This window comes from Genypterus blacodes, unplaced genomic scaffold (assembly GCF_046128005.1).
Source record: "Genypterus blacodes isolate CSIRO-AG114 ecotype Tasmania unplaced genomic scaffold, CSIRO-AGI_Gbla_v1 ptg000013l_1, whole genome shotgun sequence".
In the NCBI taxonomy this organism is placed as follows: Eukaryota; Metazoa; Chordata; class Actinopteri; order Ophidiiformes; family Ophidiidae; genus Genypterus; species Genypterus blacodes.
Window position 1 is genome coordinate 1,396,315 of NW_027466827.1, and position 22,417 is coordinate 1,418,731.

The window sequence follows — 22,417 nt, forward strand, 5'->3', positions numbered from 1 at the left end:
AAGTGACCACACATTTCTTTATGACCAGTTATGCAGACAATCACGGTTTCATTCACAGGTTTGATCAAACATGTCTCTGATGGATTAGAAGCAGTGCAATTTCTATGCATTTCTCTTCAGTCGTTGTTCATGTATCCCCCTGTCTTTCTTTGAAGTCCTGTTTTCCGTTGCCTGTTTCGTAGACACGACCAAAGGTCCCAGTGTACTTCTTGGGGACGTGTGCAAAATCATCATGGGCTGGACGCAGAATTGTAATAATGGTTTGTGGCAGCCTCACTGCAGCAGTGGCCTGTGACGCCAAATCGAGTTGCGCTTGGAAGATGCAAGCCTACACCGGGAAGCCGATCAGCGGAGGCCCGGAGAAGAACCAGGGGATGAGGGTCGTGCTCGATGTGACAGAGGGACTGAGGGGTCGCAACATCAGGTTTGACAATTTCTTCACCTCTTACAGACTAGCGCAGGAGCTCCTGAAGACGGAGATCACCATGGTCGGCACGGTTCGAAAGAACAAGCCGGAGCTCCCGCCCGCACTATAATTCACATTCTTGGATACCATGACTTGGACAACTGGGAACCTTCACAGACAGTAGTGGTTATTGCACTACATTGGAAGTTTTGTTTTTGGCATACATAATGGCCTGAGGATTGTTTGTGTCATGTCTAAAGATAGAAGGAGACTGGTTACACAGAAAGTGAAAGCAATGATCAAAGGTCATCAATTCAAACATTCATCATGATTTTGTCTTCACAATGAGAGAAATGATGATGAGGTGGATAATAAAAGCTGCCGTAACCCGGATTTGAAACGGGGTTGCTGCGGCCACAACACAGAGTACTAACCACTATATGATCACGGCGGGGTCATCACGTGGTCAGTGGCCATCTCAGTTTGAATGAGATACACTTTTGCCGATGTAAATCAAGCTCGTACAAAAAAACATAACTGTTTCCGCCCAGTCTCGAACAGGGGACCTTTCGCGTGTGAGGCGAACGTGATAACCACTACACTACGGAAACTGGCACTTGGTCTTCACCGTGCCAACGGGCAATCGATACAAATGGATAGACTGTCTATAGTAGCAGACAGAAGTACTTGACAGCTGTTGTACATGTTTCTGTAGTGTAGCGGTTATCACGTTCGCCTAACACGCGAAAGGTCCCCAGTTCGAGACTGGGCAGAAACTGTTTTGTCCGGTCCATCGGTGCAGATTGGAGTCCATGAACCTATGCCTGCTGTTACCTTGTTGTCTCCGCGTCGTTGCACCAGTACTTCTCAGTTTTATTCCATAAGGTAGTGATTACCATGAAGACATTCTGGGCGTACCACTCCCAAACACAAGAAGAGCAAACTGGTGTATGCCGTCCAGAGCAGTGAGAATGCACAGACCTGTACATCGGGGCAAACCCAACAAGCATCTTACAATTACGTCGCTCAACACAAGAATGCCAGCTCTTCAGGACAAGAGTCAGCAGTTCACCTACAGTTGAAGGAAAAGCGACACTCCTTTGTGGACAACAACATATACACACTGGACAAGGAAGACAGATGATTTGAAAAAGCCAGAGCAAATATCACCCTTACACTCCCCTTAGATTATGATGACCCTCTAATGTATAATTTTCTAGTTTTCTGATGAATGGATGCTAGATGATAGTGCTTGGTATGTTATTGTTTTTACTGTATGGGGATTTTTTTTTGGTGTATGCCGTCCAGAGCAGTGAGAATGCACAGACCTGTACATCGGGGCAAACCCAACAAGCATCTTACAATTACGTCGCTCAACACAAGAATGCCAGCTCTTCAGGACAAGAGTCAGCAGTTCACCTACAGTTGAAGGAAAAGCGACACTCCTTTGTGGACAACAACATATACACACTGGACAAGGAAGACAGATGATTTGAAAAAGCCAGAGCAAATATCACCCTTACACTCCCCTTAGATTATGATGACTCGTTCTGAAGCATTTACTTGAGCTTCCTCTTGATTGGTGAAGGCCTGAGCACCGGTAGCAAGTATTATTGCCCAAAAGGTGACTAAATTGAATAATTCTATAGCGGTGCAGGACTAAAGGATTCCCTGACCGGGAATCGGACCCGGGCCGCGGCGGTGAGAGCGCCGAATCCTAACCACTAGACCATCAGGGACTTGACAGGGGGGTTGTTTTTAGCAATTTTTGACAAGTGACCACACATTTCTTTATGACCAGTTATGCAGACAATCACGGTTTCATTCACAGGTTTGATCAAACATGTCTCTGATGGATTAGAAGCAGTGCAATTTCTATGCATTTCTCTTCAGTCGTTGTTCATGTATCCCCCTGTCTTTCTTTGAAGTCCTGTTTTCCGTTGCCTGTTTCGTAGACACGACCAAAGGTCCCAGTGTACTTCTTGGGGACGTGTGCAAAATCATCATGGGCTGGACGCAGAATTGTAATAATGGTTTGTGGCAGCCTCACTGCAGCAGTGGCCTGTGACGCCAAATCGAGTTGCGCTTGGAAGATGCAAGCCTACACCGGGAAGCCGATCAGCGGAGGCCCGGAGAAGAACCAGGGGATGAGGGTCGTGCTCGATGTGACAGAGGGACTGAGGGGTCGCAACATCAGGTTTGACAATTTCTTCACCTCTTACAGACTAGCGCAGGAGCTCCTGAAGACGGATATCACCATGGTCGGCACGGTTCGAAAGAACAAGCCGGAGCTCCCGCCCGCACTATAATTCACATTCTTGGATACCATGACTTGGACAACTGGGAACCTTCACAGACAGTAGTGGTTATTGCACTACATTGGAAGTTTTGTTTTTGGCATACATAATGGCCTGAGGATTGTTTGTGTCATGTCTAAAGATAGAAGGAGACTGGTTACACAGAAAGTGAAAGCAATGATCAAAGGTCATCAATTCAAACATTCATCATGATTTTGTCTTCACAATGAGAGAAATGATGATGAGGTGGATAAAAGCTGCCGTAACCCGGATTTGAACCGGGGTTGCTGCGGCCACAACACAGAGTACTAACCACTATACGATCACGGCGGGGTCATCACGTGGTCAGTGGCCATCTCAGTTTGAATGAGATACACTTTTGCCGATGTAAATCAAGCTCGTACAAAAAAGCATAACTGTTTCCGCCCAGTCTCGAACAGGGGACCTTTCGCGTGTGAGGCGAACGTGATAACCACTACACTACGGAAACTGGCACTTGGTATTCACCGTGCCAACGGGCAATCGATACAAATGGATAGACTGTCTATAGTAGCAGACAGAAGTACTTGACAGCTGTTGTACATGTTTCTGTAGTGTAGCGGTTATCACGTTCGCCTAACACGCGAAAGGTCCCCAGTTCGAGACTGGGCAGAAACTGTTTTGTCCGGTCCATCGGTGCAGATTGGAGTCCATGAACCTATGCCTGCTGTTACCTTGTTGTCTCCGCGTCGTTGCACCAGTACTTCTCAGTTTTATTCCATAAGGTAGTGATTACCATGAAGACATTCTGGGCGTACCACTCCCAAACACAAGAAGAGCAAACTGGTGTATGCCGTCCAGAGCAGTGAGAATGCACAGACCTGTACATCGGGGCAAACCCAACAAGCATCTTACAATTACGTCGCTCAACACAAGAATGCCAGCTCTTCAGGACAAGAGTCAGCAGTTCACCTACAGTTGAAGGAAAAGCGACACTCCTTTGTGGACAACAACATATACACACTGGACAAGGAAGACAGATGATTTGAAAAAGCCAGAGCAAATATCACCCTTACACTCCCCTTAGATTATGATGACTCGTTCTGAAGCATTTACTTGAGCTTCCTCTTGATTGGTGAAGGCCTGAGCACCGGTAGCAAGTATTATTGCCCAAAAGGTGACTAAATTGAATAATTCTATAGCGGTGCAGGACTAAAGGATTCCCTGACTGGGAATCGGACCCGGGCCGCGGCGGTGAGAGCGCCGAATCCTAACCACTAGACCATCAGCGACTTGACAGGGGGGTTGTTTTTAGCAATTTTTGACAAGTGACCACACATTTCTTTATGACCAGTTATGCAGACAATCACGGTTTCATTCACAGGTTTGATCAAACATGTCTCTGATGGATTAGAAGCAGTGCAATTTCTATGCATTTCTCTTCAGTCGTTGTTCATGTATCCCCCTGTCTTTCTTTGAAGTCCTGTTTTCCGTTGCCTGTTTGGTAGACACAACCAAAGGTCCCAGTGTACTTCTTGGGGACGTGTGCAAAATCATCATGGGCTGGACGCAGAATTGTAATAATGGTTTGTGGCAGCCTCACTGCAGCAGTGGCCTGTGACGCCAAATCGAGTTGCGCTTGGAAGATGCAAGCCTACACCGGGAAGCCGATCAGCGGAGGCCCGGAGAAGAACCAGGGGATGAGGGTCGTGCTCGATGTGACAGAGGGACTGAGGGGTCGCAACATCAGGTTTGACAATTTCTTCACCTCTTACAGACTAGCGCAGGAGCTCCTGAAGACGGAGATCACCATGGTCGGCACGGTTCGAAAGAACAAGCCGGAGCTCCCGCCCGCACTATAATTCACATTCTTGGATACCATGACTTGGACAACTGGGAACCTTCACAGACAGTAGTGGTTATTGCACTACATTGGAAGTTTTGTTTTTGGCATACATAATGGCCTGAGGATTGTTTGTGTCATGTCTAAAGATAGAAGGAGACTGGTTACACAGAAAGTGAAAGCAATGATCAAAGGTCATCAATTCAAACATTCATCATGATTTTGTCTTCACAATGAGAGAAATGATGATGAGGTGGATAAAAGCTGCCGTAACCCGGATTTGAACCGGGGTTGCTGCGGCCACAACACAGAGTACTAACCACTATACGATCACGGCGGGGTCATCACGTGGTCAGTGGCCATCTCAGTTTGAATGAGATACACTTTTGCCGATGTAAATCAAGCTCGTACAAAAAAGCATAACTGTTTCCGCCCAGTCTCGAACAGGGGACCTTTCGCGTGTGAGGCGAACGTGATAACCACTACACTACGGAAACTGGCACTTGGTATTCACCGTGCCAACGGGCAATCGATACAAATGGATAGACTGTCTATAGTAGCAGACAGAAGTACTTGACAGCTGTTGTACATGTTTCTGTAGTGTAGCGGTTATCACGTTCGCCTAACACGCGAAAGGTCCCCAGTTCGAGACTGGGCAGAAACTGTTTTGTCCGGTCCATCGGTGCAGATTGGAGTCCATGAACCTATGCCTGCTGTTACCTTGTTGTCTCCGCGTCGTTGCACCAGTACTTCTCAGTTTTATTCCATAAGGTAGTGATTACCATGAAGACATTCTGGGCGTACCACTCCCAAACACAAGAAGAGCAAACTGGTGTATGCCGTCCAGAGCAGTGAGAATGCACAGACCTGTACATCGGGGCAAACCCAACAAGCATCTTACAATTACGTCGCTCAACACAAGAATGCCAGCTCTTCAGGACAAGAGTCAGCAGTTCACCTACAGTTGAAGGAAAAGCGACACTCCTTTGTGGACAACAACATATACACACTGGACAAGGAAGACAGATGATTTGAAAAAGCCAGAGCAAATATCACCCTTACACTCCCCTTAGATTATGATGACTCGTTCTGAAGCATTTACTTGAGCTTCCTCTTGATTGGTGAAGGCCTGAGCACCGGTAGCAAGTATTATTGCCCAAAAGGTGACTAAATTGAATAATTCTATAGCGGTGCAGGACTAAAGGATTCCCTGACCGGGAATCGGACCCGGGCCGCGGCGGTGAGAGCGCCGAATCCTAACCACTAGACCATCAGGGACTTGACAGGGGGGTTGTTTTTAGCAATTTTTGACAAGTGACCACACATTTCTTTATGACCAGTTATGCAGACAATCACGGTTTCATTCACAGGTTTGATCAAACATGTCTCTGATGGATTAGAAGCAGTGCAATTTCTATGCATTTCTCTTCAGTCGTTGTTCATGTATCCCCCTGTCTTTCTTTGAAGTCCTGTTTTCCGTTGCCTGTTTCGTAGACACGACCAAAGGTCCCAGTGTACTTCTTGGGGACGTGTGCAAAATCATCATGGGCTGGACGCAGAATTGTAATAATGGTTTGTGGCAGCCTCACTGCAGCAGTGGCCTGTGACGCCAAATCGAGTTGCGCTTGGAAGATGCAAGCCTACACCGGGAAGCCGATCAGCGGAGGCCCGGAGAAGAACCAGGGGATGAGGGTCGTGCTCGATGTGACAGAGGGACTGAGGGGTCGCAACATCAGGTTTGACAATTTCTTCACCTCTTACAGACTAGCGCAGGAGCTCCTGAAGACGGAGATCACCATGGTCGGCACGGTTCGAAAGAACAAGCCGGAGCTCCCGCCCGCACTATAATTCACATTCTTGGATACCATGACTTGGACAACTGGGAACCTTCACAGACAGTAGTGGTTATTGCACTACATTGGAAGTTTTGTTTTTGGCATACATAATGGCCTGAGGATTGTTTGTGTCATGTCTAAAGATAGAAGGAGACTGGTTACACAGAAAGTGAAAGCAATGATCAAATGTCATCAATTCAAACATTCATCATGATTTTGTCTTCACAATGAGAGAAATGATGATGAGGTGGATAATAAAAGCTGCCGTAACCCGGATTTGAAACGGGGTTGCTGCGGCCACAACACAGAGTACTAACCACTATATGATCACGGCGGGGTCATCACGTGGTCAGTGGCCATCTCAGTTTGAATGAGATACACTTTTGCCGATGTAAATCAAGCTCGTACAAAAAAACATAACTGTTTCCGCCCAGTCTCGAACAGGGGACCTTTCGCGTGTGAGGCGAACGTGATAACCACTACACTACGGAAACTGGCACTTGGTCTTCACCGTGCCAACGGGCAATCGATACAAATGGATAGACTGTCTATAGTAGCAGACAGAAGTACTTGACAGCTGTTGTACATGTTTCTGTAGTGTAGCGGTTATCACGTTCGCCTAACACGCGAAAGGTCCCCAGTTCGAGACTGGGCAGAAACTGTTTTGTCCGGTCCATCGGTGCAGATTGGAGTCCATGAACCTATGCCTGCTGTTACCTTGTTGTCTCCGCGTCGTTGCACCAGTACTTCTCAGTTTTATTCCATAAGGTAGTGATTACCATGAAGACATTCTGGGCGTACCACTCCCAAACACAAGAAGAGCAAACTGGTGTATGCCGTCCAGAGCAGTGAGAATGCACAGACCTGTACATCGGGGCAAACCCAACAAGCATCTTACAATTACGTCGCTCAACACAAGAATGCCAGCTCTTCAGGACAAGAGTCAGCAGTTCACCTACAGTTGAAGGAAAAGCGACACTCCTTTGTGGACAACAACATATACACACTGGACAAGGAAGACAGATGATTTGAAAAAGCCAGAGCAAATATCACCCTTACACTCCCCTTAGATTATGATGACTCGTTCTGAAGCACTTACTTGAGCTTCCTCTTGATTGGTGAAGGCCTGAGCACCGGTAGCAAGTATTATTGCCCAAAAGGTGACTAAATTGAATAATTCTATAGCGGTGCAGGACTAAAGGATTCCCTGACCGGGAATCGGACCCGGGCCGCGGCGGTGAGAGCGCCGAATCCTAACCACTAGACCATCAGGGACTTGACAGGGGGGTTGTTTTTAGCAATTTTTGACAAGTGACCACACATTTCTTTATGACCAGTTATGCAGACAATCACGGTTTCATTCACAGGTTTGATCAAACATGTCTCTGATGGATTAGAAGCAGTGCAATTTCTATGCATTTCTCTTCAGTCGTTGTTCATGTATCCCCCTGTCTTTCTTTGAAGTCCTGTTTTCCGTTGCCTGTTACGTAGACACGACCAAAGGTTCCAGTGTACTTCTTGGGGACGTGTGCAAAATCATCATGGGCTGGACGCAGAATTGTAATAATGGTTTGTGGCAGCCTCACTGCAGCAGTGGCCTGTGACGCCAAATCGAGTTGCGCTTGGAAGATGCAAGCCTACACCGGGAAGCCGATCAGCGGAGGCCCGGAGAAGAACCAGGGGATGAGGGTCGTGCTCGATGTGACAGAGGGACTGAGGGGTCGCAACATCAGGTTTGACAATTTCTTCACCTCTTACAGACTAGCGCAGGAGCTCCTGAAGACGGAGATCACCATGGTCGGCACGGTTCGAAAGAACAAGCCGGAGCTCCCGCCCGCACTATAATTCACATTCTTGGATACCATGACTTGGACAACTGGGAACCTTCACAGACAGTAGTGGTTATTGCACTACATTGGAAGTTTTGTTTTTGGCATACATAATGGCCTGAGGATTGTTTGTGTCATGTCTAAAGATAGAAGGAGACTGGTTACACAGAAAGTGAAAGCAATGATCAAAGGTCATCAATTCAAACATTCATCATGATTTTGTCTTCACAATGAGAGAAATGATGATGAGGTGGATAAAAGCTGCCGTAACCCGGATTTGAACCGGGGTTGCTGCGGCCACAACACAGAGTACTAACCACTATACGATCACGGCGGGGTCATCACGTGGTCAGTGGCCATCTCAGTTTGAATGAGATACACTTTTGCCGATGTAAATCAAGCTCGTACAAAAAAGCATAACTGTTTCCGCCCAGTCTCGAACAGGGGACCTTTCGCTTGTGAGGCGAACGCAATAACCACTACACTACGGAAACTGGCACTTGGTATTCACCGTGCCAACGGGCAATCGATACAAATGGATTGACTGTCTATAGTAGCAGACAGAAGTAGTTGACAGCTGTTGTACATGTTTCTGTAGTGTAGCGGTTATCACGTTCGCCTAACACGCGAAAGGTCCCCAGTTCGAGACTGGGCAGAAACTGTTTTGTCCGGTCCATCGGTGCAGATTGGAGTCCATGAACCTATGCCTGCTGTTACCTTGTTGTCTCCGCGTCGTTGCACCAGTACTTCTCAGTTTTATTCCATAAGGTAGTGATTACCATGAAGACATTCTGGGCGTACCACTCCCAAACACAAGAAGAGCAAACTGGTGTATGCCGTCCAGAGCAGTGAGAATGCACAGACCTGTACATCGGGGCAAACCCAACAAGCATCTTACAATTACGTCGCTCAACACAAGAATGCCAGCTCTTCAGGACAAGAGTCAGCAGTTCACCTACAGTTGAAGGAAAAGCGACACTCCTTTGTGGACAACAACATATACACACTGGACAAGGAAGACAGATGATTTGAAAAAGCCAGAGCAAATATCACCCTTACACTCCCCTTAGATTATGATGACTCGTTCTGAAGCATTTACTTGAGCTTCCTCTTGATTGGTGGAGGCCTGAGCACCGGTAGCAAGTATTATTGCCCAAAAGGTGACTAAATTGAATAATTCTATAGCGGTGCAGGACTAAAGGATTCCCTGACCGGGAATCGGACCCGGGCCGCGGTGGTGAGAGCGCCGAATCCTAACCACTAGACCATCAGGGACTTGACAGGGGGGTTGTTTTTAGCAATTTTTGACAAGTGACCACACATTTCTTTATGACCAGTTATGCAGACAATCACGGTTTCATTCACAGGTTTGATCAAACATGTCTCTGATGGATTAGAAGCAGTGCAATTTCTATGCATTTCTCTTCAGTCGTTGTTCATGTATCCCCCTGTCTTTCTTTGAAGTCCTGTTTTCCGTTGCCTGTTTCGTAGACACGACCAAAGGTCCCAGTGTACTTCTTGGGGACGTGTGCAAAATCATCATGGGCTGGACGCAGAATTGTAATAATGGTTTGTGGCAGCCTCACTGCAGCAGTGGCCTGTGACGCCAAATCGAGTTGCGCTTGGAAGATGCAAGCCTACACCGGGAAGCCGATCAGCGGAGGCCCGGAGAAGAACCAGGGGATGAGGGTCGTGCTCGATGTGACAGAGGGACTGAGGGGTCGCAACATCAGGTTTGACAATTTCTTCACCTCTTACAGACTAGCGCAGGAGCTCCTGAAGACGGAGATCACCATGGTCGGCACGGTTCGAAAGAACAAGCCGGAGCTCCCGCCCGCACTATAATTCACATTCTTGGATACCATGACTTGGACAACTGGGAACCTTCACAGACAGTAGTGGTTATTGCACTACATTGGAAGTTTTGTTTTTGGCATACATAATGGCCTGAGGATTGTTTGTGTCATGTCTAAAGATAGAAGGAGACTGGTTACACAGAAAGTGAAAGCAATGATCAAAGGTCATCAATTCAAACATTCATCATGATTGTGTCTTCACAATGAGAGAAATGATGATGAGGTGGATAAAAGCTGCCGTAACCCGGATTTGAACCGGGGTTGCTGCGGCCACAACACAGAGTACTAACCACTATACGATCACGGCGGGGTCATCACGTGGTCAGTGGCCATCTCAGTTTGAATGAGATACACTTTTGCCGATGTAAATCAAGCTCGTACAAAAAAGCATAACTGTTTCCGCCCAGTCTCGAACAGGGGACCTTTCGCGTGTGAGGCGAACGTGATAACCACTACACTACGGAAACTGGCACTTGGTATTCACCGTGCCAACGGGCAATCGATACAAATGGATAGACTGTCTATAGTAGCAGACAGAAGTACTTGACAGCTGTTGTACATGTTTCTGTAGTGTAGCGGTTATCACGTTCGCCTAACACGCGAAAGGTCCCCAGTTCGAGACTGGGCAGAAACTGTTTTGTCCGGTCCATCGGTGCAGATTGGAGTCCATGAACCTATGCCTGCTGTTACCTTGTTGTCTCCGCGTCGTTGCACCAGTACTTCTCAGTTTTATTCCATAAGGTAGTGATTACCATGAAGACATTCTGGGCGTACCACTCCCAAACACAAGAAGAGCAAACTGGTGTATGCCGTCCAGAGCAGTGAGAATGCACAGACCTGTACATCGGGGGAAAACCAACAAGCATCTTACAATTACGTCGCTCAACACAAGAATGCCAGCTCTTCAGGACAAGAGTCAGCAGTTCACCTACAGTTGAAGGAAAAGCGACACTCCTTTGTGGACAACAACATATACACACTGGACAAGGAAGACAGATGATTTGAAAAAGCCAGAGCAAATATCACCCTTACACTCCCCTTAGATTATGATGACTCGTTCTGAAGCATTTACTTGAGCTTCCTCTTGATTGGTGAAGGCCTGAGCACCGGTAGCAAGTATTATTGCCCAAAAGGTGACTAAATTGAATAATTCTATAGCGGTGCAGGACTAAAGGATTCCCTGACTGGGAATCGGACCCGGGCCGCGGCGGTGAGAGCGCCGAATCCTAACCACTAGACCATCAGGGACTTGACAGGGGGGTTGTTTTTAGCAATTTTTGACAAGTGACCACACATTTCTTTATGACCAGTTATGCAGACAATCACGGTTTCATTCACAGGTTTGATCAAACATGTCTTTGATGGATTAGAAGCAGTGCAATTTCTATGCATTTCTCTTCAGTCGTTGTTCATGTATCCCCCTGTCTTTCTTTGAAGTCCTGTTTTCCGTTGCCTGTTTCGTAGACACGACCAAAGGTCCCAGTGTACTTCTTGGGGACGTGTGCAAAATCATCATGGGCTGGACGCAGAATTGTAATAATGGTTTGTGGCAGCCTCACTGCAGCAGTGGCCTGTGACGCCAAATCGAGTTGCGCTTGGAAGATGCAAGCCTACACCGGGAAGCCGATCAGCGGAGGCCCAGAGAAGAACCAGGGGATGAGGGTCGTGCTCGATGTGACAGAGGGACTGAGGGGTCGCAACATCAGGTTTGACAATTTCTTCACCTCTTACAGACTAGCGCAGGAGCTCCTGAAGACGGAGATCACCATGGTCGGCACGGTTCGAAAGAACAAGCCGGAGCTCCCGCCCGCACTATAATTCACATTCTTGGATACCATGACTTGGACAACTGGGAACCTTCACAGACAGTAGTGGTTATTGCACTACATTGGAAGTTTTGTTTTTGGCATACATAATGGCCTGAGGATTGTTTGTGTCATGTCTAAAGATAGAAGGAGACTGGTTACACAGAAAGTGAAAGCAATGATCAAAGGTCATCAATTCAAACATTCATCATGATTTTGTCTTCACAATGAGAGAAATGATGATGAGGTGGATAAAAGCTGCCGTAACCCGGATTTGAAACGGGGTTGCTGCGGCCACAACACAGAGTACTAACCACTATACGATCACGGCGGGGTCATCACGTGGTCAGTGGCCATCTCAGTTTGAATGAGATACACTTTTGCCGATGTAAATCAAGCTCGTACAAAAAAGCATAACTGTTTCCGCCCAGTCTCGAACAGGGGACCTTTCGCGGGTGAGGCGAACGTGATAACCACTACACTACGGAAACTGGCACTTGGTATTCACCGTGCCAACGGGCAATCGATACAAATGGATAGACTGTCTATAGTAGCAGACAGAAGTACTTGACAGCTGTTGTACATGTTTCTGTAGTGTAGCGGTTATCACCTTCGCCTAACACGCGAAAGGTCCCCAGTTCGAGACTGGGCAGAAACTGTTTTGTCCGGTCCATCGGTGCAGATTGGAGTCCATGAACCTATGCCTGCTGTTACCTTGTTGTCTCCGCGTCGTTGCACCAGTACTTCTCAGTTTTATTCCATAAGGTAGTGATTACCATGAAGACATTCTGGGCGTACCACTCCCAAACACAAGAAGAGCAAACTGGTGTATGCCGTCCAGAGCAGTGAGAATGCACAGACCTGTACATCGGGGCAAACCCAACAAGCATCTTACAATTACGTCGCTCAACACAAGAATGCCAGCTCTTCAGGACAAGAGTCAGCAGTTCACCTACAGTTGAAGGAAAAGCGACACTCCTTTGTGGACAACAACATATACACACTGGACAAGGAAGACAGATGATTTGAAAAAGCCAGAGCAAATATCACCCTTACACTCCCCTTAGATTATGATGACTCGTTCTGAAGCATTTACTTGAGCTTCCTCTTGATTGGTGAAGGCCTGAGCACCGGTAGCAAGTATTATTGCCCAAAAGGTGACTAAATTGAATAATTCTATAGCGGTGCAGGACTAAAGGATTCCCTGACCGGGAATCGAACCCGGGCCGCGGCGGTGAGAGCGCCGAATCCTAACCACTAGACCATCAGGGACTTGACAGGGGGGTTGTTTTTAGCAATTTTTGACAAGTGACCACACATTTCTTTATGACCAGTTATGCAGACAATCACGGTTTCATTCACAGGTTTGATCAAACATGTCTCTGATGGATTAGAAGCAGTGCAATTTCTATGCATTTCTCTTCAGTCGTTGTTCATGTATCCCCCTGTCTTTCTTTGAAGTCCTGTTTTCCGTTGCCTGTTTCGTAGACACGACCAAAGGTCCCAGTGTACTTCTTGGGGACGTGTGCAAAATCATCATGGGCTGGACGCAGAATTGTAATAATGGTTTGTGGCAGCCTCACTGCAGCAGTGGCCTGTGACGCCAAATCGAGTTGCGCTTGGAAGATGCAAGCCTACACCGGGAAGCCAATCAGCGGAGGCCCGGAGAAGAACCAGGGGATGAGGGTCGTGCTCGATGTGACAGAGGGACTGAGGGGTCGCAACATCAGGTTTGTCAATTTCTTCACCTCTTACAGACTAGCGCAGGAGCTCCTGAAGACGGAGATCACCATGGTCGGCACGGTTCGAAAGAACAAGCCGGAGCTCCCGCCCGCACTATAATTCACATTCTTGGATACCATGACTTGGACAACTGGGAACCTTCACAGACAGTAGTGGTTATTGCACTACATTGGAAGTTTTGTTTTTGGCATACATAATGGCCTGAGGATTGTTTGTGTCATGTCTAAAGATAGAAGGAGACTGGTTACACAGAAAGTGAAAGCAATGATCAAAGGTCATCAATTCAAACATTCATCATGATTTTGTCTTCAGAATGAGAGAAATGATGATGAGGTGGATAAAAGCTGCCGTAACCCGGATTTGAACCGGGGTTGCTGCGGCCACAACACAGAGTACTAACCACTATACGATCACGGCGGGGTCATCACGTGGTCAGTGGCCATCTCAGTTTGAATGAGATACACTTTTGCCGATGTAAATCAAGCTCGTACAAAAAAGCATAACTGTTTCCGCCCAGTCTCGAACAGGGGACCTTTCGCTTGTGAGGCGAACGTGATAACCACTACACTACGGAAACTGGCACTTGATATTCACCGTGCCAACGGGCAATCGATACAAATGGATAGACTGTCTATAGTAGCAGACAGAAGTACTTGACAGCTGTTGTACATGTTTCTGTAGTGTAGCGGTTATCACGTGCGCCTAACACGCGAAAGGTCCCCAGTTCGAGACTGGGCAGAAACTGTTTTGTCCGGTCCATCGGTGCAGATTGGAGTCCATGAACCTATGCCTGCTGTTACCTTGTTGTCTCCGCGTCGTTGCACCAGTACTTCTCAGTTTTATTCCGTAAGGTAGTGATTACCATGAAGACATTCTGGGCGTACCACTCCCAAACACAAGAAGAGCAAACTGGTGTATGCCGCCCAGAGCAGTGAGAATGCACAGACCTGTACATCGGGGCAAACCCAACAAGCATCTTACAATTACGTCGCTCAACACAAGAATGCCAGCTCTTCAGGACAAGAGTCAGCAGTTCACCTACAGTTGAAGGAAAAGCGACACTCCTTTGTGGACAACAACATATACACACTGGACAAGGAAGACAGATGATTTGAAAAAGCCAGAGCAAATATCACCCTTACACTCCCCTTAGATTATGATGACTCGTTCTGAAGCATTTACTTGAGCTTCCTCTTGATTGGTGAAGGCCTGAGCACCGGTAGCAAGTATTATTGCCCAAAAGGTGACTAAATTGAATAATTCTATAGCGGTGCAGGACTAAAGGATTCCCTGACCGGGAATCGGACCCGGGCCCCGCAGTGAGAGCGCCGAATCCTAACCACTAGACCATCAGGGACTTGACAGGGGGGTTGTTTTTAGCAATTTTTGACAAGTGACCACACATTTCTTTATGACCAGTTATGCAGACAATCACGGTTTCATTCACAGGTTTGATCAAACATGTCTCTGATGGATTAGAAGCAGTGCAATTTCTATGCATTTCTCTTCAGTCGTTGTTCATGTATCCCACTGTCTTTCTTTGAAGTCCTGTTTTCCGTTGCCTGTTTCGTAGACACGACCAAAGGTCCCAGTGTACTTCTTGGGGACGTGTGCAAAATCATCATGGGCTGGACGCAGAATTGTAATAATGGTTTGTGGCAGCCTCACTGCAGCAGTGGCCTGTGACGCCAAGTCGAGTTGCGCTTGGAAGATGCAAGCCTACACCGGGAAGCCGATCAGCGGAGGCCCGGAGAAGAACCAGGGGATGAGGGTCGTGCTCGATGTGACAGAGGGACTGAGGGGTCGCAACATCAGGTTTGACAATTTCTTCACCTCTTACAGACTAGCGCAGGAGCTCCTGAAGACGGAGATCACCATGGTCGGCACGGTTCGAAAGAACAAGCCGGAGCTCCCGCCCGCACTATAATTCACATTCTTGGATACCATGACTTGGACAACTGGGAACCTTCACAGACAGTAGTGGTTATTGCACTACATTGGAAGTTTTGTTTTTGGCATACATAATGGCCTGAGGATTGTTTGTGTCATGTCTAAAGATAGAAGGAGACTGGTTACACAGAAAGTGAAAGCAATGATCAAAGGTCATCAATTCAAACATTCATCATGATTGTGTCTTCACAATGAGAGAAATGATGATGAGGTGGATAAAAGCTGCCGTAACCCGGATTTGAACCGGGGTTGCTGCGGCCACAACACAGAGTACTAACCACTATACGATCACGGCGGGGTCATCACGTGGTCAGTGGCCATCTCAGTTTGAATGAGATACACTTTTGCCGATGTAAATCAAGCTCGTACAAAAAAGCATAACTGTTTCCGCCCAGTCTCGAACAGGGGACCTTTCGCGTGTGAGGCGAACGTGATAACCACTACACTACGGAAACTGGCACTTGGTATTCACCGTGCCAACGGGCAATCGATACAAATGGATAGACTGTCTATAGTAGCAGACAGAAGTACTTGACAGCTGTTGTACATGTTTCTGTAGTGTAGCGGTTATCCCGTTCGCCTAACACGCGAAAGGTCCCCAGTTCGAGACTGGGCAGAAACTGTTTTGTCCGGTCCATCGGTGCAGATTGGAGTCCATGAACCTATGCCTGCTGTTACCTTGTTGTCTCCGCGTCGTTGCACCAGTACTTCTCAGTTTTATTCCATAAGGTAGTGATTACCATGAAGACATTCTGGGCGTACCACTCCCAAACACAAGAAGAGCAAACTGGTGTATGCCGTCCAGAGCAGTGAGAATGCACAGACCTGTACATCGGGGCAAACCCAACAAGCATCTTACAATTACGTCGCTCAACACAAGAATGCCAGCTCTTCAGGACAAGAGTCAGCAGTTCACCTACAGTTGAAGGAAAAGCGACACTCCTTTGTGGACAACAACATATACACACTGGACAAGGAAGACAGATGATTTGAAAAAGCCAGAGCAAATATCACCCTTACACTCCCCTTAGATTATGATGACTCGTTCTGAAGCATTTACTTGAGCTTCCTCTTGATTGGTGAAGGCCTGAGCACAGGTAGCAAGTATTATTGCCCAAAAGGTGACTAAATTGAATAATTCTATAGCGGTGCAGGACTAAAGGATTCCCTGACCGGGAATCGAACCCGGGCCGCGGCGGTGAGAGCGCCGAATCCTAACCACTAGACCATCAGGGACTTGACAGGGGGGTTGTTTTTAGCAATTTTTGACAAGTGACCACACATTTCTTTATGACCAGTTATGCAGACAATCACGGTTTCATTCACAGGTTTGATCAAACATGTCTCTGATGGATTAGAAGCAGTGCAATTTCTATGCATTTCTCTTCAGTCGTTGTTCATGTATCCCCCTGTCTTTCTTTGAAGTCCTGTTTTCCGTTGCCTGTTTCGTAGACACGACCAAAGGTCCCAGTGTACTTCTTGGGGACGTGTGCAAAATCATCATGGGCTGGACGCAGAATTGTAATAATGGTTTGTGGCAGCCTCACTGCAGCAGTGGCCTGTGACGCCAAATCGAGTTGCGCTTGGAAGATGCAAGCCTACACCGGGAAGCCAATCAGCGGAGGCCCGGAGAAGAACCAGGGGATGAGGGTCGTGCTCGATGTGACAGAGGGACTGAGGGGTCGCAACATCAGGTTTGTCAATTTCTTCACCTCTTACAGACTAGCGCAGGAGCTCCTGAAGACGGAGATCACCATGGTCGGCACGGTTCGAAAGAACAAGCCGGAGCTCCCGCCCGCACTATAATTCACATTCTTGGATACCATGACTTGGACAACTGGGAACCTTCACAGACAGTAGTGGTTATTGCACTACATTGGAAGTTTTGTTTTTGGCATACATAATGGCCTGAGGATTGTTTGTGTCATGTCTAAAGATAGAAGGAGACTGGTTACACAGAAAGTGAAAGCAATGATCAAAGGTCATCAATTCAAACATTCATCATGATTTTGTCTTCACAATGAGAGAAATGATGATGAGGTGGATAAAAGCTGCCGTAACCCGGATTTGAACCGGGGTTGCTGCGGCCACAACACAGAGTACTAACCACTATACGATCACGGCGGGGTCATCACGTGGTCAGTGGCCATCTCAGTTTGAATGAGATACACTTTTGCCGATGTAAATCAAGCTCGTACAAAAAAGCATAACTGTTTCCGCCCAGTCTCGAACAGGGGACCTTTCGCTTGTGAGGCGAACGTAATAACCACTACACTACGGAAACTGGCACTTGATATTCACCGTGCCAACGGGCAATCGATACAAATGGATAGACTGTCTATAGTAGCAGACAGAAGTACTTGACAGCTGTTGTACATGTTTCTGTAGTGTAGCGGTTATCACGTGCGCCTAACACGCGAAAGGTCCCCAGTTCGAGACTGGGCAGAAACTGTTTTGTCCGGTCCATCGGTGCAGATTGGAGTCCATGAACCTATGCCTGCTGTTACCTTGTTGTCTCCGCGTCGTTGCACCAGTACTTCTCAGTTTTATTCCGTAAGGTAGTGATTACCATGAAGACATTCTGGGCGTACCACTCCCAAACACAAGAAGAGCAAACTGGTGTATGCCGTCCAGAGCAGTGAGAATGCACAGACCTGTACATCGGGGCAAACCCAACAAGCATCTTACAATTACGTCGCTCAACACAAGAATGCCAGCTCTTCAGGACAAGAGTCAGCAGTTCACCTACAGTTGAAGGAAAAGCGACACTCCTTTGTGGACAACAACATATACACACTGGACAAGGAAGACAGATGATTTGAAAAAGCCAGAGCAAATATCACCCTTACACTCCCCTTAGATTATGATGACTCGTTCTGAAGCATTTACTTGAGCTTCCTCTTGATTGGTGAAGGCCTGAGCACCGGTAGCAAGTATTATTGCCCAAAAGGTGACTAAATTGAATAATTCTATAGCGGTGCAGGACTAAAGGATTCCCTGACCGGGAATCGGACCCGGGCCACGGCGGTGAGAGCGCCGAATCCTAACCACTAGACCATCAGGGACTTGACAGGGGGGTTGTTTTTAGCAATTTTTGACAAGTGACCACACATTTCTTTATGACCAGTTATGCAGACAATCACGGTTTCATTCACAGGTTTGATCAAACATGTCTCTGATGGATTAGAAGCAGTGCAATTTCTATGCATTTCTCTTCAGTCGTTGTTCATGTATCCCCCTGTCTTTCTTTGAAGTCCTGTTTTCCGTTGCCTGTTTCGTAGACACGACCAAAGGTCCCAGTGTACTTCTTGGGGACGTGTGCAAAATCATCATGGGCTGGACGCAGAATTGTAATAATGGTTTGTGGCAGCCTCACTGCAGCAGTGGCCTGTGACGCCAAATCGAGTTGCGCTTGGAAGATGCAAGCCTACACCGGGAAGCCGATCAGCGGAGGCCCGGAGAAGAACCAGGGGATGAGGGTCGTGCTCGATGTGACAGAGGGACTGAGGGGTCGCAACATCAGGTTTGACAATTTCTTCACCTCTTACAGACTAGCGCAGGAGCTCCTGAAGACGGAGATCACCATGGTCGGCACGGTTCGAAAGAACAAGCCGGAGCTCCCGCCCGCACTATAATTCACATTCTTGGATACCATGACTTGGACAACTGGGAACCTTCACAGACAGTAGTGGTTATTGCACTACATTGGAAGTTTTGTTTTTGGCATACATAATGGCCTGAGGATTGTTTGTGTCATGTCTAAAGATAGAAGGAGACTGGTTACACAGAAAGTGAAAGCAATGATCAAAGGTCATCAATTCAAACATTCATCATGATTTTGTCTTCACAATGAGAGAAATGATGATGAGGTGGATAAAAGCTGCCGTAACCCGGATTTGAACCAGGGTTGCTGCGGCCACAACACAGAGTACTAACCACTATACGATCACGGCGGGGTCATCACGTGGTCAGTGGCCATCTCAGTTTGAATGAGATACACTTTTGCCGATGTAAATCAAGCTCGTACAAAAAAGCATAACTGTTTCCGCCCAGTCTCGAACAGGGGACCTTTCGCGTGTGAGGCAAACGTGATAACCACTACACTACGGAAACTGGCACTTGGTATTCACCGTGCCAACGGGCAATCGATACAAATGGATAGACTGTCTATAGTAGCAGACAGAAGTACTTGACAGCTGTTGTACATGTTTCTGTAGTGTAGCGGTTATCACGTTCGCCTAACACGCGAAAGGTCCCCAGTTCGAGACTGGGCAGAAACTGTTTTGTCCGGTCCATCGGTGCAGATTGGAGTCCATGAACCTATGCCTGCTGTTACCTTGTTGTCTCCGCGTCGTTGCACCAGTACTTCTCAGTTTTATTCCATAAGGTAGTGATTACCATGAAGACATTCTGGGCGTACCACTCCCAAACACAAGAAGAGCAAACTGGTGTATGCCGTCCAGAGCAGTGAGAATGCACAGACCTGTACATCGGGGCAAACCCAACAAGCATCTTACAATTACGTCGCTCAACACAAGAATGCCAGCTCTTCAGGACAAGAGTCAGCAGTTCACCTACAGTTGAAGGAAAAGCGACACTCCTTTGTGGACAACAACATATACACACTGGACAAGGAAGACAGATGATTTGAAAAAGCCAGAGCAAATATCACCCTTACACTCCCCTTAGATTATGATGACTCGTTCTGAAGCATTTACTTGAGCTTCCTCTTGATTGGTGAAGGCCTGAGCACCGGTAGCAAGTATTATTGCCCAAAAGGTGACTAAATTGAATAATTCTATAGCGGTGCAGGACTAAAGGATTCCCTGACCGGGAATCAGACCCGGGCCACGGCGGTGAGAGCGCCGAATCCTAACCACTAGACCATCAGGGACTTGACAGGGGGGCTGTTTTTAGCAATTTTTGACAAGTGACCACACATTTCTTTATGACCAGTTATGCAGACAATCACGGTTTCATTCACAGGTTTGATCAAACATGTCTCTGATGGATTAGAAGCAGTGCAATTTCTATGCATTTCTCTTCAGTCGTTGTTCATGTATCCCCCTGTCTTTCTTTGAAGTCCTGTTTTCCGTTGCCTGTTTCGTAGACACGACCAAAGGTCCCAGTGTACTTCTTGGGGACGTGTGCAAAATCATCATGGGCTGGACGCAGAATTGTAATAATGGTTTGTGGCAGCCTCACTGCAGCAGTGGCCTGTGACGCCAAATCGAGTTGCGCTTGGAAGATGCAAGCCTACACCGGGAAGCCGATCAGCGGAGGCCCGGAGAAGAACCAGGGGATGAGGGTCGTGCTCGATGTGACAGAGGGACTGAGGGGTCGCAACATCAGGTTTGACAATTTCTTCACCTCTTACAGACTAGCGCAGGAGCTCCTGAAGACGGAGATCACCATGGTCGGCACGGTTCGAAAGAACAAGCCGGAGCTCCCGCCCGCACTATAATTCACATTCTTGGATACCATGACTTGGACAACTGGGAACCTTCACAGACAGTAGTGGTTATTGCACTACATTGGAAGTTTTGTTTTTGGCATACATAATGGCCTGAGGATTGTTTGTGTCATGTCTAAAGATAGAAGGAGACTGGTTACACAGAAAGTGAAAGCAATGATCAAAGGTCATCAATTCAAACATTCATCATGATTTTGTCTTCACAATGAGAGAAATGATGATGAGGTGGATAAAAGCTGCCGTAACCCGGATTTGAACCGGGGTTGCTGCGGCCACAACACAGAGTACTAACCACTATACAATCACGGCGGGGTCATCACGTGGTCAGTGGCCATCTCAGTTTGAATGAGATACACTTTTGCCGATGTAAATCAAGCTCGTACAAAAAAGCATAACTGTTTCCGCCCAGTCTCGAACAGGGGACCTTTCGCGTGTGAGGCAAACGTGATAACCACTACACTACGGAAACTGGCACTTGGTATTCACCGTGCCAACGGGCAATCGATACAAATGGATAGACTGTCTATAGTAGCAGACAGAAGTACTTGACAGCTGTTGTACATGTTTCTGTAGTGTAGCGGTTATCACGTTCGCCTAACACGCGAAAGGTCCCCAGTTCGAGACTGGGCAGAAACTGTTTTGTCCGGTCCATCGGTGCAGATTGGAGTCCATGAACCTATGCCTGCTGTTACCTTGTTGTCTCCGCGTCGTTGCACCAGTACTTCTCAGTTTTATTCCATAAGGTAGTGATTACCATGAAGACATTCTGGGCGTACCACTCCCAAACACAAGAAGAGCAAACTGGTGTATGCCGTCCAGAGCAGTGAGAATGCACAGACCTGTACATCGGGGCAAACCCAACAAGCATCTTACAATTACGTCGCTCAACACAAGAATGCCAGCTCTTCAGGACAAGAGTCAGCAGTTCACCTACAGTTGAAGGAAAAGCGACACTCCTTTGTGGACAACAACATATACACACTGGACAAGGAAGACAGATGATTTGAAAAAGCCAGAGCAAATATCACCCTTACACTCCCCTTAGATTATGATGACTCGTTCTGAAGCATTTACTTGAGCTTCCTCTTGATTGGTGAAGGCCTGAGCACCGGTAGCAAGTATTATTGCCCAAAAGGTGACTAAATTGAATAATTCTATAGCGGTGCAGGACTAAAGGATTCCCTGACCGGGAATCGGACCCGGGCCGCGGCGGTGAGAGCGCCGAATCCTAACCACTAGACCATCAGGGACTTGACAGGGGGGTTGTTTTTAGCAATTTTTGACAAGTGACCACACATTTCTTTATGACCAGTTATGCAGACAATCACGGTTTCATTCACAGGTTTGATCAAACATGTCTCTGATGGATTAGAAGCAGTGCAATTTCTATGCATTTCTCTT

The 22,417-nt window shown here is 47.3% G+C and overlaps 43 non-coding genes across 43 annotated transcripts; 12 read left to right on the top strand and 31 right to left on the bottom strand.

The window, feature by feature from the left end:
* Positions 1–944: 944 nt before the first annotated feature.
* trnav-cac (transfer RNA valine (anticodon CAC)) lies at positions 945–1,017 on the bottom strand. The gene has a single exon. It is a non-coding gene; the product is annotated as a tRNA-Val (tRNA).
* A 94-nt stretch (positions 1,018–1,111) lies between these two features.
* trnav-aac (transfer RNA valine (anticodon AAC)) lies at positions 1,112–1,184 on the top strand. The gene has a single exon. It is a non-coding gene; the product is annotated as a tRNA-Val (tRNA).
* Positions 1,185–2,073: 889 nt separating this feature from the next.
* On the bottom strand, positions 2,074–2,145 carry trnae-cuc (transfer RNA glutamic acid (anticodon CUC)). The gene has a single exon. It is a non-coding gene; the product is annotated as a tRNA-Glu (tRNA).
* An 816-nt stretch (positions 2,146–2,961) lies between these two features.
* trnah-gug (transfer RNA histidin (anticodon GUG)) lies at positions 2,962–3,033 on the bottom strand. The gene has a single exon. It is a non-coding gene; the product is annotated as a tRNA-His (tRNA).
* An 87-nt stretch (positions 3,034–3,120) lies between these two features.
* Positions 3,121–3,193, bottom strand: trnav-cac (transfer RNA valine (anticodon CAC)). Its single transcript has one exon. It is a non-coding gene; the product is annotated as a tRNA-Val (tRNA).
* A 94-nt stretch (positions 3,194–3,287) lies between these two features.
* On the top strand, positions 3,288–3,360 carry trnav-aac (transfer RNA valine (anticodon AAC)). Its single transcript has one exon. It is a non-coding gene; the product is annotated as a tRNA-Val (tRNA).
* A 1,430-nt stretch (positions 3,361–4,790) lies between these two features.
* Positions 4,791–4,862, bottom strand: trnah-gug (transfer RNA histidin (anticodon GUG)). The gene has a single exon. It is a non-coding gene; the product is annotated as a tRNA-His (tRNA).
* An 87-nt stretch (positions 4,863–4,949) lies between these two features.
* trnav-cac (transfer RNA valine (anticodon CAC)) lies at positions 4,950–5,022 on the bottom strand. Its single transcript has one exon. It is a non-coding gene; the product is annotated as a tRNA-Val (tRNA).
* Positions 5,023–5,116: 94 nt separating this feature from the next.
* Positions 5,117–5,189, top strand: trnav-aac (transfer RNA valine (anticodon AAC)). Its single transcript has one exon. It is a non-coding gene; the product is annotated as a tRNA-Val (tRNA).
* Positions 5,190–5,731: 542 nt separating this feature from the next.
* On the bottom strand, positions 5,732–5,803 carry trnae-cuc (transfer RNA glutamic acid (anticodon CUC)). The gene has a single exon. It is a non-coding gene; the product is annotated as a tRNA-Glu (tRNA).
* A 978-nt stretch (positions 5,804–6,781) lies between these two features.
* trnav-cac (transfer RNA valine (anticodon CAC)) lies at positions 6,782–6,854 on the bottom strand. Its single transcript has one exon. It is a non-coding gene; the product is annotated as a tRNA-Val (tRNA).
* A 94-nt stretch (positions 6,855–6,948) lies between these two features.
* Positions 6,949–7,021, top strand: trnav-aac (transfer RNA valine (anticodon AAC)). Its single transcript has one exon. It is a non-coding gene; the product is annotated as a tRNA-Val (tRNA).
* A 542-nt stretch (positions 7,022–7,563) lies between these two features.
* Positions 7,564–7,635, bottom strand: trnae-cuc (transfer RNA glutamic acid (anticodon CUC)). The gene has a single exon. It is a non-coding gene; the product is annotated as a tRNA-Glu (tRNA).
* An 816-nt stretch (positions 7,636–8,451) lies between these two features.
* trnah-gug (transfer RNA histidin (anticodon GUG)) lies at positions 8,452–8,523 on the bottom strand. The gene has a single exon. It is a non-coding gene; the product is annotated as a tRNA-His (tRNA).
* An 87-nt stretch (positions 8,524–8,610) lies between these two features.
* trnav-cac (transfer RNA valine (anticodon CAC)) lies at positions 8,611–8,683 on the bottom strand. The gene has a single exon. It is a non-coding gene; the product is annotated as a tRNA-Val (tRNA).
* Positions 8,684–8,777: 94 nt separating this feature from the next.
* Positions 8,778–8,850, top strand: trnav-aac (transfer RNA valine (anticodon AAC)). The gene has a single exon. It is a non-coding gene; the product is annotated as a tRNA-Val (tRNA).
* Positions 8,851–9,392: 542 nt separating this feature from the next.
* trnae-cuc (transfer RNA glutamic acid (anticodon CUC)) lies at positions 9,393–9,464 on the bottom strand. Its single transcript has one exon. It is a non-coding gene; the product is annotated as a tRNA-Glu (tRNA).
* An 816-nt stretch (positions 9,465–10,280) lies between these two features.
* trnah-gug (transfer RNA histidin (anticodon GUG)) lies at positions 10,281–10,352 on the bottom strand. The gene has a single exon. It is a non-coding gene; the product is annotated as a tRNA-His (tRNA).
* Positions 10,353–10,439: 87 nt separating this feature from the next.
* Positions 10,440–10,512, bottom strand: trnav-cac (transfer RNA valine (anticodon CAC)). The gene has a single exon. It is a non-coding gene; the product is annotated as a tRNA-Val (tRNA).
* A 94-nt stretch (positions 10,513–10,606) lies between these two features.
* On the top strand, positions 10,607–10,679 carry trnav-aac (transfer RNA valine (anticodon AAC)). Its single transcript has one exon. It is a non-coding gene; the product is annotated as a tRNA-Val (tRNA).
* Positions 10,680–11,221: 542 nt separating this feature from the next.
* trnae-cuc (transfer RNA glutamic acid (anticodon CUC)) lies at positions 11,222–11,293 on the bottom strand. The gene has a single exon. It is a non-coding gene; the product is annotated as a tRNA-Glu (tRNA).
* Positions 11,294–12,268: 975 nt separating this feature from the next.
* Positions 12,269–12,341, bottom strand: trnav-cac (transfer RNA valine (anticodon CAC)). The gene has a single exon. It is a non-coding gene; the product is annotated as a tRNA-Val (tRNA).
* Positions 12,342–12,435: 94 nt separating this feature from the next.
* On the top strand, positions 12,436–12,508 carry trnav-aac (transfer RNA valine (anticodon AAC)). The gene has a single exon. It is a non-coding gene; the product is annotated as a tRNA-Val (tRNA).
* A 542-nt stretch (positions 12,509–13,050) lies between these two features.
* Positions 13,051–13,122, bottom strand: trnae-cuc (transfer RNA glutamic acid (anticodon CUC)). Its single transcript has one exon. It is a non-coding gene; the product is annotated as a tRNA-Glu (tRNA).
* Positions 13,123–13,938: 816 nt separating this feature from the next.
* On the bottom strand, positions 13,939–14,010 carry trnah-gug (transfer RNA histidin (anticodon GUG)). Its single transcript has one exon. It is a non-coding gene; the product is annotated as a tRNA-His (tRNA).
* An 87-nt stretch (positions 14,011–14,097) lies between these two features.
* On the bottom strand, positions 14,098–14,170 carry trnav-cac (transfer RNA valine (anticodon CAC)). The gene has a single exon. It is a non-coding gene; the product is annotated as a tRNA-Val (tRNA).
* A 94-nt stretch (positions 14,171–14,264) lies between these two features.
* Positions 14,265–14,337, top strand: trnav-aac (transfer RNA valine (anticodon AAC)). Its single transcript has one exon. It is a non-coding gene; the product is annotated as a tRNA-Val (tRNA).
* Positions 14,338–15,766: 1,429 nt separating this feature from the next.
* trnah-gug (transfer RNA histidin (anticodon GUG)) lies at positions 15,767–15,838 on the bottom strand. The gene has a single exon. It is a non-coding gene; the product is annotated as a tRNA-His (tRNA).
* Positions 15,839–15,925: 87 nt separating this feature from the next.
* Positions 15,926–15,998, bottom strand: trnav-cac (transfer RNA valine (anticodon CAC)). The gene has a single exon. It is a non-coding gene; the product is annotated as a tRNA-Val (tRNA).
* A 94-nt stretch (positions 15,999–16,092) lies between these two features.
* On the top strand, positions 16,093–16,165 carry trnav-aac (transfer RNA valine (anticodon AAC)). The gene has a single exon. It is a non-coding gene; the product is annotated as a tRNA-Val (tRNA).
* A 542-nt stretch (positions 16,166–16,707) lies between these two features.
* Positions 16,708–16,779, bottom strand: trnae-cuc (transfer RNA glutamic acid (anticodon CUC)). The gene has a single exon. It is a non-coding gene; the product is annotated as a tRNA-Glu (tRNA).
* An 816-nt stretch (positions 16,780–17,595) lies between these two features.
* Positions 17,596–17,667, bottom strand: trnah-gug (transfer RNA histidin (anticodon GUG)). Its single transcript has one exon. It is a non-coding gene; the product is annotated as a tRNA-His (tRNA).
* An 87-nt stretch (positions 17,668–17,754) lies between these two features.
* Positions 17,755–17,827, bottom strand: trnav-cac (transfer RNA valine (anticodon CAC)). The gene has a single exon. It is a non-coding gene; the product is annotated as a tRNA-Val (tRNA).
* Positions 17,828–17,921: 94 nt separating this feature from the next.
* On the top strand, positions 17,922–17,994 carry trnav-aac (transfer RNA valine (anticodon AAC)). The gene has a single exon. It is a non-coding gene; the product is annotated as a tRNA-Val (tRNA).
* A 542-nt stretch (positions 17,995–18,536) lies between these two features.
* On the bottom strand, positions 18,537–18,608 carry trnae-cuc (transfer RNA glutamic acid (anticodon CUC)). Its single transcript has one exon. It is a non-coding gene; the product is annotated as a tRNA-Glu (tRNA).
* An 816-nt stretch (positions 18,609–19,424) lies between these two features.
* trnah-gug (transfer RNA histidin (anticodon GUG)) lies at positions 19,425–19,496 on the bottom strand. Its single transcript has one exon. It is a non-coding gene; the product is annotated as a tRNA-His (tRNA).
* Positions 19,497–19,583: 87 nt separating this feature from the next.
* On the bottom strand, positions 19,584–19,656 carry trnav-cac (transfer RNA valine (anticodon CAC)). The gene has a single exon. It is a non-coding gene; the product is annotated as a tRNA-Val (tRNA).
* A 94-nt stretch (positions 19,657–19,750) lies between these two features.
* trnav-aac (transfer RNA valine (anticodon AAC)) lies at positions 19,751–19,823 on the top strand. The gene has a single exon. It is a non-coding gene; the product is annotated as a tRNA-Val (tRNA).
* A 542-nt stretch (positions 19,824–20,365) lies between these two features.
* Positions 20,366–20,437, bottom strand: trnae-cuc (transfer RNA glutamic acid (anticodon CUC)). The gene has a single exon. It is a non-coding gene; the product is annotated as a tRNA-Glu (tRNA).
* An 816-nt stretch (positions 20,438–21,253) lies between these two features.
* On the bottom strand, positions 21,254–21,325 carry trnah-gug (transfer RNA histidin (anticodon GUG)). The gene has a single exon. It is a non-coding gene; the product is annotated as a tRNA-His (tRNA).
* An 87-nt stretch (positions 21,326–21,412) lies between these two features.
* On the bottom strand, positions 21,413–21,485 carry trnav-cac (transfer RNA valine (anticodon CAC)). Its single transcript has one exon. It is a non-coding gene; the product is annotated as a tRNA-Val (tRNA).
* Positions 21,486–21,579: 94 nt separating this feature from the next.
* trnav-aac (transfer RNA valine (anticodon AAC)) lies at positions 21,580–21,652 on the top strand. The gene has a single exon. It is a non-coding gene; the product is annotated as a tRNA-Val (tRNA).
* Positions 21,653–22,194: 542 nt separating this feature from the next.
* On the bottom strand, positions 22,195–22,266 carry trnae-cuc (transfer RNA glutamic acid (anticodon CUC)). The gene has a single exon. It is a non-coding gene; the product is annotated as a tRNA-Glu (tRNA).
* Positions 22,267–22,417: the final 151 nt, after the last annotated feature.